Raw genomic sequence first — 15,785 nt, 5'->3', positions numbered from 1 at the left:
TGTATTTTACTCCAGAGCTGCACTCACTATTCTGCTGGTGCAGTCACTGTGTACATACATTACTGATCCTGAGTTACCTCCTGTATTATACCCCAGAGCTGCAGTCACTATTCTGCTGGTGCAGTCACTGTGTACATACATTACATTACTGATCCTGAGTTACATCCTGTATTATACTCCAGAGCTGCAGTCACTATTCTGCTGGTGCAGTCACTGTGTACATACATTACATTACTGATCCTGAGTTACCTCCTGTATTATACTCCAGAGCTGCACTCACTATTCTGCTGGTGCAGTCACTGTGTACATACATTACATTACTGATCCTGAGTTACATCCTGTATTATACCCCAGAGCTGCACTCACTATTCTGCTGGAGCAGTCACTGTGCACATACATTACATTACTGATCCTGAGTTACATCCTGTATTATACTCCAGAGCTGCAATCACTATTCTGCTAGTGCAGTCACTGTGTACATACATTACATTACTGGTCCTGAGTTACCTCCTGTATTATACCCCAGAGCTGCACTCACTATTCTGCTGGTGCAGTCACTGTGTACATACATTACATTACTGATCCTGAGTTACCTCCTGTATTATACCCCAGAGCTGCACTCACTATTCTGCTGTTGCAGTCACTGTGTACATACATTACATTACTGATCCTGAGTTACCTCCTGTATTATACTCCAGAGCTGCACTCACTATTCTGCTGGTGCAGTCACTGTGTACATACATTACTGATCCTGAGTTACATCCTGTATTATACCCCAGAGCTGCACTCACTATTCTACTGGTGCAGTCACTATGTACATACATTACGTTACTGATCCTGAGTTACATCCTGTATTATACCCCAGAGCTGCACTCACTATTCTGCTGGTGCAGTCACTGTGTACATACATTACATTACTGATCCTGAGTTACCTCCTGTATTATACCCCAGAGCTGCACTCACTATTCTGCTGTTGCAGTCACTGTGTACATACATTACATTACTGATCCTGAGTTACCTCCTGTATTATACTCCAGAGCTGCACTCACTATTGTGCTGGTGCAGTCACTGTGTACATACATTACTGATCCTGAGTTACATCCTGTATTATACCCCAGAGCTGCACTCACTATTCTGCTGGTGCAGTCACTGTGCACATACATTACATTACTGATCCTGAGTTACATCCTGTATTTTACTCCAGAGCTGCACTCACTATTCTGCTGGTGCAGTCACTGTGTACATACATTACATTACTGATCCTGAGTTACATCCTGTATTATAACCCAGAGCTGCGCTCACTATTCTGCTGGTGCAGTCACTGTGTACATACATTACATTACTGATCCTGAGTTTCCTCCTGTATTATACTCCAGAGCTGCACTCACTATTCTGCTGGTGCAGTCACTGTGTACATACATTACATTACTGATCCTGAGTTACATCCTGTATTATACTCCAGAGCTGCACTCACTATTCTGCTGGTGCAGTCACTGTGTACATACATTACTGATCCTGAGTTACATCCTGTATTATACCCCAGAGCTGCACTCACTATTCTACTGGTGCAGTCACTGTGTACATACATTACTGATCCTGAGTTACCTCCTGTATTATACTCCAGAGCTGCACTCACTATTCTGCTGGTGCAGTCACTGTGTACATACATTACATTACTGATCCTGAGTTACATCCTGTATTATACTCCAGAGCTGCACTCACTATTCTGCTGGTGCAGTCACTGTGTACATACATTACATTACTGATCCTGAGTTACATCCTGTATTATACTCCAGAGCTGCACTCACTATTCTGCTGGTGCAGTCACTGTGTGCATACATTACATTACTGATCCTGAGTTACCTCCTGTATTATACTCCAGAGCTGCACTCACTATTCTGCTGATGCAGTCACTGTGTACATACATTACATTACTGATCCTGAGTTACATCCTGTATTATACCCCAGAGCTGCACTCACTATTCTGCTGGTGCAGTCACTGTGTACATACATTACATTACTGATCCTGAGTTTCCTCCTGTATTATACTCCAGAGCTGCACTCACTATTCTGCTGGTGCAGTCACTGTGTACATACATTACATTACTGATCCTGAGTTACATCCTGTATTATACTCCAGAGCTGCACTCACTATTCTGCTGGTGCAGTCACTGTGTGCATACATTACATTACTGATCCTGAGTTACCTCCTGTATTATACTCCAGAGCTGCACTCACTATTCTGCTGGTGCAGTCACTGTGTACATACATTACATTACTGATCCTGAGTTACATCCTGTATTATACCCCAGAGCTGCACTCACTATTCTGCTGGTGCAGTCACTGTGTACATACATTACATTACTGATCCTGAGTTTCCTCCTGTATTATACTCCAGAGCTGCACTCACTATTCTGCTGGTGCAGTCACTGTGTACATACATTACATTACTGATCCTGAGTTACCTCCTGTTTTATACCCCAGAGCTGCACTCACTATTCTGCTGGTGCAGTCACTGTGTACATACATTACATTACTGATCCTGAGTTACCTCCTGTATTATACCCCAGAGCTGCACTCACTATTCTGCTGGTGCAGTCACTGTGTACATACATTACATTACTGATCCTGAGTTACATCCTGTATTATACCCCAGAGCTGCACTCACTATTCTGCTGGTGCAGTCACTGTGTACATACATTACATTACTGATCCTGAGTTACCTCCTGTATTATACTCCAGAGCTGCACTCACTATTCTGCTGGTGCAGTCACTGTGTACATACATTACATTACTGATCCTGAGTTACCTCCTGTATTATACCCCAGAGCTGCACTCACTATTCTGCTGGTGCAATCACTGTGTACATACATTACATTACTGATCCTGAGTTACCTCCTGTATTATACCCCAGAGCTGCACTCACTATTCTGCTGGTGCAATCACTGTGTACATACATTACATTACTGATCCTGAGTTTCCTCCTGTATTATACTCCAGAGCTGCACTCACTATTCTGCTGGTGCAGTCACTGTGTACATACATTACATTACTGATCCTGAGTTACCTCCTGTATTATACTCCAGAGCTGCACTCACTATTCTGCTGGTGCAGTCACTGTGTACATACATTACATTACTGATCCTGAGTTACCTCCTGTATTATACCCCAGAGCTGCACTCACTATTCTGCTGGTGCAATCACTGTGTACATACATTACATTACTGATCCTGAGTTACCTCCTGTATTATACCCCAGAGCTGCACTCACTATTCTGCTGGTGCAGTCACAGTGTACATACAGTACATTACTGATCCTGAGTTACCTCCTGTATTATACTCCGGAGCTGCACTCACTATTCTGCTGGTGCAGTCACTGTGTACATACATTACATTACTGATCCTGAGTTACCTCCTGTATTATACCCCAGAGCTGCACTCACTATTCTGCTGGTGCAGTCACTGTGTACATACATTATATTACTGATCCTGAGTTACATCCTGTATTATACCCCAGAGCTGCACTCACTATTCTGCTGGTGTAGTCACTGTGTACATACATTACATTACTGATCCTGAGTTACCTCCTGTATTATACTCCAGAGCTGCGCTCACTATTCTGCTGGTGTAGTCACTGTGTACATACATTACATTACTGATCCTGAGTTACCTCCTGTATTATACTCCAGAGCTGCACTCACTATTCTGCTGGTGCAATCACTGTGTACATACATTACATTACTGATCCGGAGTTACATCCTGTATTATACTCCAGAGCTGCACTCACTATTCTGCTGGTGAAATCACTGTGTACATACATTACATTACTGATCCTGAGTTACATCCTGTATTATACTCCGGAGCTGCACTCACTATTCTGCTGGTGCAGTCACTGTGTACATACATTACATTACTGATCCTGAGTTACATCCTGTATTATACTCCGGAGCTGCACTCACTATTCTGCTGGTGCAGTCACTGTGTACATACATTACATTACTGATCCTGAGTTACCTCCTGTATTATACTCCGGAGCTGCACTCACTATTCTGCTGGTGCAGTCACTGTGTACATACATTACATTACTGATCCTGAGTTACATCCTGTGTTATACCCTAGAGCTGCACTCTCTATTCGGCTGGTGCAGTCACTGTGTACATACATTACATTACTGATCCTGGGTTACATCCTGTATTGTACCCCAGAGCTGCACTCACTATTCTGCTGGTGCAGTCACTGTGTACATACATTACATTACTGATCCTGAGTTACCTCCTGTATTATACCCCAGAGCTGCACTCACTATTCTGCTGGTGTAGTCACTGTGTACATACATTACATTACTGATCCTGAGTTACCTCCTGTATTATACCCCAGAGCTGCACTCACTATTCTGCTGGTGTAGTCACTGTGTACATACATTACATTACTGATCCTGAGTTACCTCCTGTATTATACTCCAGAGCTGCGCTCACTATTCTGCTGGTGTAGTCACTGTGTAGATACATTACATTACTGATCCTGAGTTACCTCCTGTATTATACTCCAGAGCTGCACTCACTATTCTGCTGGGGCAGTCACTGTGTACATACATTACATTACTGATCCTGAGTTACATCCTGTATTATACTCCGGAGCTGCACTCACTATTCTGCTGGTGCAGTCACTGTGTACATACATTACATTACTGATCCTGAGTTACCTCCTGTATTATACTCCAGAGCTGCACTCACTATTCTGCTGGTGCAGTCACTGTGTACATACATTACATTACTGATCCTGAGTTACATCCTGTATTATACTCCGGAGCTGCACTCACTATTCTGCTGGTGCAGTCACTGTGTACATACATTACATTACTGATCCTGAGTTACCTCCTGTATTATACTCCAGAGCTGCACTCACTATTCTGCTGGTGCAGTCACTGTGTACATACTTCACATTACTGATCCTGAGTTACATCCTCATATTATACTCCGGAGCTGCACTCACTATTCTGCTGGTGCAGTCACTGTGTACATACATTACATTACTGATCCTGAATTACCTCCTGTATTATACTCCAGAGCTGCACTCACTATTCTGCTGGTGCAGTCACTGTGTACATACATTACATTACTGATCCTGAGTTACCTCCTGTATTATACCCCAGAGCTGCACTCACTATTCTGCTGGTGCAGTCACTGTGTACATACATTATATTACTGATCCTGAGTTACATCCTGTATTATACCCCAGAGCTGCACTCACTATTCTGCTGGTGTAGTCACTGTGTACATACATTACATTACTGATCCTGAGTTACCTCCTGTATTATACTCCAGAGCTGCGCTCACTATTCTGCTGGTGTAGTCACTGTGTACATACATTACATTACTGATCCTGAGTTACCTCCTGTATTATACTCCAGAGCTGCACTCACTATTCTGCTGGTGCAATCACTGTGTACATACATTACATTACTGATCCGGAGTTACATCCTGTATTATACTCCAGAGCTGCACTCACTATTCTGCTGGTGAAATCACTGTGTACATACATTACATTACTGATCCTGAGTTACATCCTGTATTATACTCCGGAGCTGCACTCACTATTCTGCTGGTGCAGTCACTGTGTACATACATTACATTACTGATCCTGAGTTACCTCCTGTATTATACTCCGGAGCTGCACTCACTATTCTGCTGGTGCAGTCACTGTGTACATACATTACATTACTGATCCTGAGTTACATCCTGTGTTATACCCTAGAGCTGCACTCTCTATTCGGCTGGTGCAGTCACTGTGTACATACATTACATTACTGATCCTGGGTTACATCCTGTATTGTACCCCAGAGCTGCACTCACTATTCTGCTGGTGCAGTCACTGTGTACATACATTACATTACTGATCCTGAGTTACCTCCTGTATTATACCCCAGAGCTGCACTCACTATTCTGCTGGTGTAGTCACTGTGTACATACATTACATTACTGATCCTGAGTTACCTCCTGTATTATACCCCAGAGCTGCACTCACTATTCTGCTGGTGTAGTCACTGTGTACATACATTACATTACTGATCCTGAGTTACCTCCTGTATTATACTCCAGAGCTGCGCTCACTATTCTGCTGGTGTAGTCACTGTGTAGATACATTACATTACTGATCCTGAGTTACCTCCTGTATTATACTCCAGAGCTGCACTCACTATTCTGCTGGGGCAGTCACTGTGTACATACATTACATTACTGATCCTGAGTTACATCCTGTATTATACTCCGGAGCTGCACTCACTATTCTGCTGGTGCAGTCACTGTGTACATACATTACATTACTGATCCTGAGTTACCTCCTGTATTATACTCCAGAGCTGCACTCACTATTCTGCTGGTGCAGTCACTGTGTACATACATTACATTACTGATCCTGAGTTACATCCTGTATTATACTCCGGAGCTGCACTCACTATTCTGCTGGTGCAGTCACTGTGTACATACATTACATTACTGATCCTGAGTTACCTCCTGTATTATACTCCAGAGCTGCACTCACTATTCTGCTGGTGCAGTCACTGTGTACATACTTCACATTACTGATCCTGAGTTACATCCTCATATTATACTCCGGAGCTGCACTCACTATTCTGCTGGTGCAGTCACTGTGTACATACATTACATTACTGATCCTGAATTACCTCCTGTATTATACTCCAGAGCTGCACTCACTATTCTGCTGGTGCAGTCACTGTGTACATACATTACATTACTGATCCTGAGTTACCTCCTGTATCTCTTTTTATTATAAAAGTACAAAACAAAGCTTACAGACAAACTCAATAACAAAATAAATTATTTACAATCCCCAAAAAGTCCAATGTCCAGCAGATTTATACAAACAAAATGTTCCTCCATTTCATTAATACCCCCAGCAAGGGAAGAGACCTCAACCTATATCCTTTTTCCCCTCATACACACATACCCACGCATTCATCCCTAGAAAAATAAACAAGTCGGCCAACTGCCCTAAACAAAGTAAATAGGCCACCTGGCCGAAACTTAATCATATATTTTTATATATTTTTTTAAATAATTTTTTTTTCTCCTAAACTATACCACCACCATTCCCCCAAAGGTCCCACGAAAGTTTGTGGCCTTTCCCACACAGCAAGGTCCATAAAAGTTTATGGCCTTTTTTTTCTCTTCTTGGCATCCCGCCGGACGTCCATTCTCCAAAACCCATTCCCCCACCCCACCTAAACTAAATCCCCCTACACGCATCATAGTACACATGTAACATATATATACAACCTTATAATAATATATATCAATAATAACCACTACACACCTTAACCATGACCAAAGAACAGGCCCAAGTTCAATGCTTGCAAGCCCTATACCCAGGTTACCAATTACAAAACAAAAATCTGTAAGTGAGGGTTACAGCCCACCACCAGGAACTGGAGACCAGAGGCTCTCACCCTAATCTACCGCACATCACCCTGACCCTCCCTAACAACACAAAAGAGAAAATCCTGTCCCTATAGCCCTACCAATCTCACCCTACCTGCCCCTATCTGTCCCTCACTGACCCTCACTACCAACCTAATACTAACTACCGCTGCACCGGTGCTCAGGAAGGATATAATGGAACTAGAGCGAGTACAAAGGAGGGCAACAAAATTAATAAAGGGGATGGGAGAACTACAATACCCAGATAGATTAGCGAAATTAGGATTATTTAGTCTAGAAAAAAGACGACTGAGGGGCGATCTAATAACCATGTATAAGTATATAAGGGGACAATACAAATATCTCGCTGAGGATCTGTTTATACCAAGGAAGGTGACGGGCACAAGGGGGCATTCTTTGCGTCTGGAGGAGAGAAGGTTTTTCCACCAACATAGAAGAGGATTCTTTACTGTTAGGGCGGTGAGAATCTGGAATTGCTTGCCTGAGGAGGTGGTGATGGCGAACTCAGTCGAGGGGTTCAAGAGAGGCCTGGATGTCTTCCTGGAGCAGAACAATATTGTATCATACAATTATTAGGTTCTGTAGAAGGACGTAGATCTGGGGATTTATTATGATGGAATATAGGCTGAACTGGATGGACAAATGTCTTTTTTCGGCCTTACTATGTTACCTGTCCCTAAAGACTGTCCCTAAATACTGTCCCTCCCTGTCCCTACACATCTATCTGACCCTACAAAATAAAGATAAAAAGATAAAAAAGACTAACTCAACTCTATCACAGGCACACAGAACCTAACTCTCCCTAGGGCACATTAAAGGAGAAACCCCTCCATAGAAGAGAGGCCCTCCCTGCACCCAGCCTCTCAAACTCCAGCAAGCGCACTTTTGCCAGGTCACCCAGGATGTTCCTAATCACCTCTTCCCTGGGGAGGACTTTCCGCTGAGTAGACACCAGACACCGTGCATTCCACGTGTGGAACCTAGTTACTAAACTAACTAAGAAAACAGTGCCCCGATCTCGGCCACCAAGGGACCTGAATGCCCCATAGGCCCACTCCGCATAGGAAAGGCCTGCCAGCCTGGGCCAGCCAATGGAAGCACCCACCCTGCTATAGACCTCTGTATTAAAGGGACACCGCAGCAGGAAATGCTCCATGCTTTCAAGCATACCGCCACACTCCTCGCGGGGACAATCCCAGTCATCAGAGCGTCTGCACTTCAGGTTGTCCCTCACATACAGCTTCCCATGGAAGCAGCGCCAAGCCAAGTCCCAAAACTTCAAGGGGATCCGCTTAGATTTCAATAACCTGAGCCCCACCTCCAGATCCCAGCTTGGGCAATCCCTGAGCGCCAGGGGCTTCTGAAAGTGGGTCAACAGGACCCTATTGTCAAGAAACCTTCTCAACATGGTCCTGATCTCCCACACTCCCAGACCCCACCGACGGATCACCTTCAGAACCGGGGTAGCATAAGCCGGAAGATGCCCATGAGGTTTACGAAGGTTCTTCACCTGCCCTCCTGTCTCCCATTCCTGGAAGAAAGGCCGAAACCACCCCCTACAGGAGAATACCCACAGAGGAGCCCTCTCTAACCAGAGGTTGGCGATGTTTGCCTTAAGAAAGGTGTTTACTAGAAACACCACTGGGTTGACCTTACCCAACCCTCCTAGTCTCCTTGTGCGGTACGTGACCTCCCTCTTGATTAGGTTCAGCCTATTTCCCCATAATAATTGGAAAAACAGGCTGTAGACCCGTGTCCAAAGAGGCTCTGGCAAGATGCAGACGCTGCCCAGATATATTAGCAAAGGAAGCAAATAGCCCTTGGCAATACTAACCCTTTCCCTTAGGGTCAAAGACCAACCCTTCCACTGATTCACCTTCTGGGCGGCAATCTTAAGTCTGCCCTCCCAGTTTTGCTGGGGATAGTCCCCCGGGCCGAAACTGATGCCTAACATTTTTGCTGTGGCCTGAGGCCCTGAAGGGTGTCCGGGAGATCAAAACTTGGATCTCCCCCTCCCAGCCAGAGACTCTCACACTTGTCCCGGTTGATCATGGATCCGGATGCTACCGAGTAGCGTTCAACCTCAGACATCACCCAATCTGCTTCCTCTCTCAAGGATACAAAAAGGGAAACATCGTCAGCGTACGCCACTACCCTCAAGGCAGCCTCAGGATCCGCCTGGTCCATCCCGACTCCCACCAACGGTCCACGCTCCACCCTCCTTAAAAGGGGGTCAATCGCAAACACATAACAGTGGGCTCGGAGGACAGCCCTGGCGGACACCAGACCTCACCTCAAAAGGGTGTCCAACCCAACCGTTCACGAGTGGAAAAGTCTCTGCCCCATTGTATAAAACTCTCAACCAATCAACAAACCTCCCAGGGAGACCATACCTCAGAAGGACGGACCAGAGGTACTCATGGTTAACCCGGTCAAAGGCCTTCGACTGGTCTAAGGACAGCAAGTAACCCTTCCATCGACCTGCCCTGCCCTGCCCTGCTCCACTGCCTCCTGGACACCGAGCACAGCACTAAATGTACTGCAGCCTGGAACAGAGCAGTGCTGGGCCCCCGAAAGGAGCCGGGGCGCAAACTGCACTAACCGATTAAAAAGCACCTTTGCCAGAACCTTTCGGTCCGTATTGAGAAGCGCTATGGGACGCCAATTCTCAATACGGGACGAGTCTTGACCCTTTGACAGGATAATCAGGGCTGACTTCCTCATTGAACTGGGCAGAATGTCCGAGGAGAGACACTCATTAAACATCTCAGTCAAGAGGGGGACCAAAGAGTCCCTAAAAGTCTTGTAGAACTCGGATGTTAAGCCATCCGGACCAGGCGACTTTTTGGGCCGGAGCCCATCAATCGCCCGTCTCACTTCCTCTTCCCTGATTGCTTCAGTCAAAACATGAAGAGAGGAGTCATCCCCTGGCTCAGGGATGGTTTCAGTCAGGAAAGCCGACATCTCATATCGATGCGAGCGGTACCTCCCGAAATCCCTCTCAAAAACCAAGGATGTGTGCCTATCATACTGGCACCCCTTGAGCAAGGTCTTCACCCTGGAGATTTCCTCTCGGTCCCCTCCAGTCGAGACGAGCTGCTCGAATTTCCTCCCCAGCTCCCGATACAGGCGGTACCTGTTCAGGCCCCTGAGGCTCGAGAGCTGACGGAAGAACCTTGCGACTCTTCTTTTGAAGATCTCCCACCACTCAGACTTACTGCTACAAAGACCCAAGAGAGGTACCTGGCTCTGAAGAAATTCCTCAAACGACTGACTTACTTCCGCCTCTTCCAGAAGGGATGAATTCAGCTTCCATAGGCCTCTCCCCATCCGGGGGGGTCTCTGTAACATTCAAAGTAAAGAAAATGAAACAGTGATCGGAGAACTCCACCTCAACAGTGGACACTGCCGAAGAGACGGCTTCCTCCTTTTAAAAAAAGCTATCTATCCTAGACGTACTGCTTCCCCTAAAAAAGGTGAAACCCCCGTGACCTGGGGTGTGCCGGATGTGGACATACACCAGGCGAGCTTCACTTACTATGCTATTCAAGGCTACGCTATCATAAGCCAGCCGGTCTCCGGGGCCTCCCCTATCACGGAGTCTGGTTACAGTATTAAAATCCCCACCGAAGACCACCTGCCGGCTTGTCAAAAGATAGGGCTTGATCCTCAGGAAGAGACATTTACAGTCCCACTTAGATTGCGGGCCATAGATATTGATGAGTCGAAGCTCCTGTCCCCTCATGAAGACATCAAGGACCAAACATCTCCCCATTTCTACCTCAATCACCCGTCTGCATTCCACATCCGCGGTCTTAAAAAGGACCGCTACCCCGCTATACGGCTCGGCCGCAAGAGACCAGTATGAGGGCCCACTCCTCCATTCCCTCTTTGCTTTGTAGATGGACCCCAGGTCCGTTAGTCTGGTCTCGTGCAAAAATAAAATATCAGCCTCAACCCGGGTGAAAAAAATCAAAGGCCGTAAATCTAGCCGTATCTGACTTTATGCTGGCGACATTAATCGACGCCAGAGTCAACGGGGTAGGTTCCGCCATCATGGGTGATTGAGTTAGATGGCCTGTTTTTTAACCGTACCCCCTGATTTCCTCTCCCCCTCTAAGGAGGAGCCCGACTCACCCCTCCTCTTTAAAGACACCGAAGTGTCCATATCCTCCTTTACAGCACAGGACTTCCCAGAAATAGATTCCTCGCCCCTGAACCCCAAGGTAGTCCCCCCTCCAGAGAAGTGTGAATCCCCCGGAGGACAGACCTCACCACTCCCCGAAGGCACCCCAGATGTTGCGTCCGGCCCCTCACCCCCGACCTCCGACACAGCAGAGTCATCAAGGGCTTGGAACCGATTGGAGAGGGGGATCAGAGGGGAGTCGGTGAGCCCTTCCGTAGGCACCCCAGTGGCCAGGGGGGGGGGGGGGTTTAGATTTTTTAGCCTTGTTCTTCTTCTTCTTCCGACTCTTACCGGTACGATTGTCACCCGTTTTTTTAGGCTGCTCCACCACCTCTTCATCCAGACTTTCATACTGGGAAGAGTTATCAGAAGCAGCCAACTCCTCCCTCTCCATCCTCCGGATCTCCTCGCTCACCGCCTTCTCCCCCAGGGCCTCAGAGGCTTCGGCTGCCGCCTCCAGGCTGGGGGCAGTCATCACCCCAGTTGCCTGATGCTTATCCTGCCCCCTGCCCTTACGGCGCCTCACCTGCTGCCACTGGTGGGCAGATGTACCAGCCTCGCCTTTCCTCGCTGACCCCTCAGCTCCCCTCAAGCCTCCACCCTCAGCCCCAGCAGAAGTTGCACCACCGGGGACCCCCCCTGGGCTCCCCCTTGCCGAGCCAGAGATGGCGCTGGAAAGGAACGGGGGCAGCAGCTATACGGGTGACCTAGGTCACCACACAGGTGACACCTAATGTCACCACAGGCCGCGGCAAGATGGCCTACCCCGCCACACAAGGCACATTTCTGCACCTTGGAGCCTGCGCTGAAGTTGCGGGGATCACCGCACCTGTGGCAGACCTTCGGTTGCCCCTGGTAGAAGATCTGGATTCTGTCCCTCCCCAGAAATGCTGAGGAGGGGATGTGGGTGACCGTACTTCCTGAAACCTTCAACTTTACCATGAAGGTCCAGCCCCCTGACCAAATGCCAAATTCGTCCCTATTTTTTTTAGGGAGCTCGGTGACTTCCCCATAAGGGGAAAGCCACGTCATTATGTCGACCCCAGAGAGTGACTCGTTACTTGTCAGAACAGTCACCCTCTTTACACTATTTTGGCGAGACACCGCCTGCACAGCAAAGTTTCGCCAGCCGGGCTCCCCCTTTGCCAGTTCAAAATTCGACCAGAAAAGCTCCAAGCCCTCTGGCCGAACAAAACTGACATCTAAGAAGGAGGTGCCAAACGGATGAATCAGGGCAAAGATGTCCGTTGCCCTGAAGTCCATCTTCAGAAGGAGCTCCACAACCCTCGCCCTTGGTGGGCACGCTTCACTGCCCCTCCACCGAAGACGGACCACATTCCGCCTGGCCACCCCCTGCCCGGCTGTCGGGAGGGACCAAACAGTTTCCCCTTCCCTTTTATCTTGGAAGGCAGCCAGGCGGTGTCTATCCAGCCAAAAGGCCAAGTCCACCACTCTTCCCTCTACTTCGATCGTCCGTTCTCCCTTTTTGAGGGCCTCCAGGAAACGGCGTCGCAAGACGCTATCCCTGAGGTCCAGAGGCGAGGAAACCCCCTGACTAAACTCCGAGGCTCCAGCCACCACCCCCGAATAACTCAGAGGACCTGTGGCTGGGGGGGCAGATGGACTGGCCCCCTCCCCCCTTCTCCCACTACCATCAGACAACGTACTCACACTTGCCACCTTAGACGCACTGCCACTCGCATCCTCAACCACAGACACTTCCATACCCGCACCCTCATCCTCAACCACAGACACTTCCATACCCGCACCCTCATCCTCAACCACAGACACTTCCATACCCGCACCCTCATCCTCAACCACAGACACTTCCATACCCGCACCCTCATCCTCAACCACAGACACTTCCATACCCGCACCCTCATCCTCAACCACAGACACTTCCATACCCGCACCCTCCTCATCCACTCCATCAGTCACCCCACTCTCACTCACATGCACACTGGGGTCAGTATTATTTTGCCTCACCTTTTGGGTATTTCCAGGTTTTGTTTTCCCACTGCTACCGTCACCTACTGGTGGCATCTTCCCTGCTGGGGGGTTTGGCACACACAGTGCTACTGTCCCTTTAAGAGTCCTGCTGCCATTGGGTTTAAGCAGCACTGTCTGACTTTCCACCACAGCAGGCACAGAGCTTCCTCCCTCACTGGCAGGTAGGAAGTCAGGAGCAGACCCGCCTCCAGCTCCATCCTGCCTTGTGGCCGGAGCCCCCACCGCAGGTAAGCCCCCCGACACAGGGGACCCCGCCAGGCAGGCGCCCTTGCTGCTATCTGCTGCAGATGCAGTTCCTGCTCCATTGCTGACCGCAGCTAAGACCATTTTTTTTTCTTTTGCTTTGGAAGCCACGCCCCCAGCCTCCAGCCGCACAGCACAGCTATCCAAAGCTGCTCCTACATGGGCAGCGGGTGCCGAGGAGGCCACGCCCCCTGAGACCGGCCGCAGCGGGACCCCCAGAGCCGACCCAGAGCTGGATCCACCCCCAGGAATCCCCCCAGCGGTACCAGTCCCCCGAGGCACAGCACCCCCCACCACCACACCCTGGGCCACAAACAGCCTGGCCACAGCAACTCCAGCGGATGGCCCCAGGCTAGGCCACTCCCCCTCAGCATCCACCAGCGGCGGTGCCCCCAATGCAGGAGACCCCGACTTCACCACAGACCCCGCCAGGGGAGCTTCCACCATTTTCTTTTTATGAGCCTGTTAAGCCGGAGCCGCAGGCCCCTCACCCTTTACTTTACTAGGTGCCTGGGTCCCCAGAAGCGATCCAGCTTTAACGGATCCGTAAGTGGGGGACCCGGACACCCCAGCGCTCACCGCCGGAGATGTGGTCCCGGCTGTCACTCTCCTGCCCACCACTGGGCCACCCTCCACATCATGCTCCATATCAGACACATCACTACCCCCTCCGTTACCACAAACAGAGGCAGCGCCCTGCGTGTCATGGCCTGTAATCTCCCCGCTCCCTCGCTGCGGACCCACAACAGAGGCCGAGCCGGGGTGGGTAGCGGGTGCCGCACAGCGGGAACCGGGGGGCCCCAGAGGGAGGGACATACACGAATTTCTGCACAGTAGATGTTTTCTGCTTATTCCTTTTCTTGGCCTTTCTCTTCATCCCCCTCCTGGTTGCCTCGTCCTCGCAGATCTCATCCCCGAACCTCAGCTGGTTAAAACGGATCGGGGACTCGATCTGCCGGATCTGCTGCATGACGAGGCAGCTCCCCTCACTGCTACTACTCCCACCATCCTCATCCTCCCCTTCGCTCCCGCTGTCCCCTGAAGGGCCAGAATCTGATGGGAGAGCCACCTGCTCGGGGGCTATCCCGCTATGAGACGCCTGGAGATCTCTTACCAGGCCACCAGGCGGTGGGTAGGGCACGACCTCCTCCTCACATTCCTCTTCCTCATCATCATCCTCCACCACTTGGCCGGAGCTCCGTGACCCCTCCAGAGCCCCATCGGTCATGGCTCTGAACCGGTCATCGTTCTCAAGCTTTTCACGGAAGGGCCCGCTGCCATCCAGGATCTCACATCTCCGGCTTTCCAGGTCTTGTATGGATTTCTTGATCTTCTTGACCGCGGCGGATAGCTCGGCCTTCTTATTGCCGGAGGCCCTGTCAGACCTCTCCTTAGCTACCCTCAACTCCCCCCAGAGGGATTTTAGCTTCCTTGAGGCGTCCTCATACTCGCAGAGGTGCGCATGGACGCGGGAACCATAGACCAGGGCAGATTCTCTAGCCGCCTTGGTGCCCCAACCATGGGGCACCGCTGCAGCACCCCTGCTCATACTAGGCCTACCTCCAGGGGAAGGAGCCGCCGCGGCCTCAGGGGTCCTACGGGTCTTCATGCTGGAACCCTTGCCTGATTCTTGGCCACATCTTGTGACCCGAGCCGGAGTTGGAGTCCTCCCACCCTCCGCCGGCTTGGACCGGGAGGTGGGAGCCGGGGGCCCAGCCCCGGAGGCCAGTCCCAAAATGAGCCTTCTTTCCTGGGAAGGGGCAGACAAAAAGTCCTGGATGGAAAACTTTACCTCCCTTCCATTCTGCTGGTGCAGTCACTGTGTACATACATTACATTACTGATCCTGAGTTACCTCCTGTATTATACTCCAGAGCTGCACTCACTATT

This window comes from Ranitomeya imitator, chromosome 7 (assembly GCF_032444005.1).
Source record: "Ranitomeya imitator isolate aRanImi1 chromosome 7, aRanImi1.pri, whole genome shotgun sequence".
NCBI classification, from domain to species: domain Eukaryota; kingdom Metazoa; phylum Chordata; class Amphibia; order Anura; family Dendrobatidae; genus Ranitomeya; species Ranitomeya imitator.
This window is presented reverse-complemented; position numbering follows the sequence as displayed.